Raw genomic sequence first — 4596 nt, forward strand, 5'->3', positions numbered from 1 at the left:
TATAACATACAGAAAATTGCACTACTGGGTACTGCACACATTCTACGCAAAACACTTTCAATACAGTAAACATAAGAGCACCACAGCAAACCACAGCACATACCCAAGGCGCACAGATCTGCGCTCGGTAGTGAAGTGAAAGTACGTTATAAAAATAAAACTACTGAATAATAATAATAATAATAATAATAATAATAATAATAATAATAATAATAGTCGCTGTCGTCGTCATCATTGCAGCAATTGTTAGTAACTTGCTTTGTTTACATATTCTATTAGTACTGACCAATCCTTTGTAGCCGTTGAAAGAACAGTTTAAAATGGCCTATAGTGGAGTGGGAAAATCTAACTTCTCTAGCTTGGAAGGGGAACTTGCAGATCTTGTTTTGACTCGTTGCTTTATTTATTTATTTATTTATTTATTTGATATTATATATAATTAAGTTTTGTCTGCTTTGCTCGAACTGCTGCAGTCTGGTGCAATGCTGATTTCGACATATTGTCTTTTGTCTTTCGTCAGGGCCAATAGTTTCAGCCGTTTCCGTCTCCCCCACCCCACCCCACATCCATTATGCCGGCTCTCTCGGTGAACATCTTTAAAACTCGACACGTAAGTCCAGATTTCGTTGCAGACAGTCACTATGACGGCTATACACCAATGCATGGATGCTTACACATCGAAACCACGATCCTACGACCGCGAGTCCGCTGCCCTAACCACTGGGTCATTGCGCCTCCACTCCTTTTATTAACACTAAGGGAAAAATATAAACAGCTGACTCGACCCTAGTGTATTAATGGTAAATATTTTATCAACAACAAAACCATGAAATGGAAAGTCAGCGTTGCTGGGATTCGAACTCAGGCTTATAAAACAATGAAAGTGGTCCACCAGGGGAGTGAATCCAATTTCTTAACGTCTTCGAAAATTCCTCTAATAATCTCTTCTACTATAGGAAGAAAGTATGAAATTTGATGGGGTAGGGTGAGTCAATTACATAGACCTCAGTATTCAGCTGGTACTCATTTCATCGGCCCCGAAAGGATGAAAGACAAAGATGACCTCGGCGGAATTTGAACTCAGAACGTAAAGACGGACGAAATGCTGGTAAGCATTTTACGCCGCGTGCTAACCATTCTGCCAATTCCTCTAATAATAATAATGATATTGGTTTCAAATTTTGGCACAAAGCCAGCAATTTCGGGTGAGTGCGTTAAGTCGTTTACATAGATTCCAGTGGTCAACAGGTACTTATTTTATCGACCCTGAAAGGACAAAAATGCAAAGTCGAATTTGAACTCAGAACGTAAAGAAATACGATAGACTACTGCACATTTTTGACCGGCGTGCTAACGATTCTGCCAACCCGCCCCCTAGCAAATTCCTCTAATAATAATAATATTAATTGAAAAAAAAGAAAAAAAAACATACTGGAACAATGAAAAGGCATTTAAAGGAATTCTTTATTTATAAATAAATTCGATTTTCGATTGGTTTATTTTTGCCCAGAATCATAGCAGACTTGGAATTACTGTGCTGGTTGCTATTCAACTTTAGGTTCCAAGATCAGTTTGCGCTCCATTTACCACGAAGCGCTTCAGAGAAACCTGACAAATAAAGCATAAAGTACATGTGTTGGTTATTTTTGAGGTTATTGACTGTTTCCTATAAATCTTTCCTCGACCAACCAGACAGTCGTTCGTTCAAGTGTTTCTTCATAAATTATTGATGTTTCTCAATTCCTTTCCTGTATCCTGAAGCAATCGGCATCAATACAAGATGTTCCGGCGATTTGAGCTTCTTTTTTCTTTTGTTTTTTTTTCCTCTTTTTTAATTATGTGACTTGGTTAAGTTCAAGAGGTTAAACTTTCTCCATCTAAACACCAGAAAGCGGAGAAGATTGATCCCTTAAGAAAAGCAATTTATGACTCACAACATTCATTATAACCAGCATAGCTAGAGCTAGTAATAACAAGGCACTAAATTTACAAAATCAGTAGAGCGCCAGACCAAATAAATGCCTTGTGACATTTAGTTGCAAATCATTCATTAGATTCTGAGTAAGGTTGTGAGCTGGTAGAATCCTCACTGCCCGGATAAAATAGCTAACAGCATTTCTTCCGGCACTCCAATAATTACTGTTATAAATCTGAGCTTGTAATCCGTGTGGAGTAGCTGTAAGTTTCTCAGTTGTCCAGAGTAGGTGTTTTCTTTCTCGCTGATCTTCAGCTTTAACATCCGCTGGGCAACAGATTTCTGCTGTATGTATGTATGTATATATGTATGTATGTATGTATGCATACATGTATACAGAGAGAGAGAGGGGGGGGAGAGGGAGAGAGAGAGGGAGAGAGAGAGGGAGAGAAAAGAAATACAAGAGAAATAGAAACGTGTAAATACATTTCGTGTACATGCATTATTTTCTAAGACAGAAATGGAGGAGTCAATCGCACTGGTTTCAAATGTGTGTTGGGATTTCATCGGTGACTGAGCTTTGTCTACAAACATACACACAACCCCTAGACACACACACACATATATATATATATATATATATATATATATATATATATATATATATATATATATATATATATATATATACATATAAAAGAATACAAAAAATGGGACAAGAACGCAAAACATCCAGACAGTTAGATGATACAAAAAAGGTACAAGGCAAAACAAGGACAGGTCATTCGGAATTTTCTATCCTCAGTCGAGTTCCAGATTATCTTTGCAGTTTCAGTTGGTTATACTCGATATATATATATATATATATATATATATATATATATATATATATATATATACTTATATGTGTGTGTATTTTCAATGTGTACAAATAACACGGAAAGATATATATAAAGAATGTCACAACAAGCAGTTAAAGAAAGTTCGCAGTTGTTGATGGAATCCCAACTCAGGGTTCAAATGAGGCGTTTAGCAACTGAGCATTTACTGATTTTGTTAACAGCCGCCCGTCTGAATAAAAATCCGGTGTACGCAATTGAGGTACTATTAAATTAAAATAGCCCTCTAACTATCATACTTAAAGTATACACGCTATTTTTAACATAGCACGTGTAAAAGTGATGTTATCTCAGGCCTATCGACAGTGTTTATACTTTATGAATGATACGCTCATGGCTATTTTACTACATGTATTTCATTCATTTCTATAACGAAATATGCGCATGCGTATGTGTGATTGTGTGTAGGGGGTGTGAAGGGCATGCGGGTATGTGTGTGAAGTAGTAAATCGGGGCGGCGATGAAAAGTAATTTTGTTGAGTGATGTTCATTTATGCGGAAAGAGAAATTAGCCATTCAGTAAATAGAGATCGATCAAGTAAGTATTATATAAAAAAAATACTGGGATCGATATAATCGAAGAAAACCATTGAAGGCGGAGCCTCAGTCCGATTGAAGTCCGATAACGGGAACAGAAAAAGAGCATTGAAAATGCACACCCCTTACTGCAGGGTCATAAGATTTAACAGGCACAGGGAGGAACATAGATGTTGCACAGATGGTAGTCGAACCAAGAAAGAAAGGTCAGGCCTGGCCGCTGCTTTTTCGTTCGCCCGTTATACATTAATTAGTAAAAGAGGTGGAGGTGGAGTGAGTGAGAGGTGATGTAAGAGTGAGAGAGAGAGAGAGGGAGGTTTGAAGAAAGATTAGAGGAAGAGATAGAGAAAGGTGATTAATATTAATAGACTTAGACTAAATAGTCACGTGGTAAGCTGAAGGTAGAGGCGAAGAACGAGAGATAAAGACGACGAGAGAAAAAGAGGGACAGAGAAGTGTTTACGACGCGCAGCGGGGTGGGAAAGGAATACTTATTACATCGTTAAAAAGTTAGCTGAAGTGAAAAGGTAGAAAGAGAGAGATGGACAGGGGAGGCAGCTATATTGAGAGAGAGAGAGAGAGAGAGAGAGAGAGAGAGAGAGAGAGAGAGAGAGAGAGAGAGAGAGAGAGAGAGAGAGAGAGAGAGAGAGAGAGAGAGAGAGAGAGAGAGAGAGGCGGACAACAGTGGTGGTGGTGGTGTGTTGCTACTGTAAAGTCTTTTTTTTTATTGAACTAATTTTTTTTATAGCCACCATCGCATACGCATAAGTGCAATTATTTATCGTCTGCTCGTTTAAAAAATTGATATTTGTTTATAAAGGTCAATTTAACCCAAACTCTGGATTTACAAGAAACACGGTTGCAAGCTTCCCTAGAAAGGAAGCTCAGATATAGAACACGAATCAGAGAGGAACAGTGAGAGGATATAATAAAGAGAGAAAAAGGACACCAGCGATGGAGACGTGAGGAAGTGACTGTAGACGAACGTCAAGAATATTTTAAGAAAGCTAAACTTTGAATGCTGTAAACACGCAAATCATCCTTTCTTTGTTAAGTAGGTCCTCTTAGTTTTTTCCATTCCGTAGAATTTACACGGGTCTTACTAGTAAATATATATTATATAACGTATGTGTACGCTTATATACATACATATGTGTGTGCTTGTACCTACGTATGTGTGTGAGAGTGTGTGTGTCTGTGTGTATATATATATGTGTGCGTGCGTTTGTGTTTGTGTTTGTGTGT

Source organism: Octopus bimaculoides, chromosome 18 (assembly GCF_046866305.1).
Source record: "Octopus bimaculoides isolate indiv1 chromosome 18, ASM4686630v1, whole genome shotgun sequence".
Taxonomy (NCBI): domain Eukaryota; kingdom Metazoa; phylum Mollusca; class Cephalopoda; order Octopoda; family Octopodidae; genus Octopus; species Octopus bimaculoides.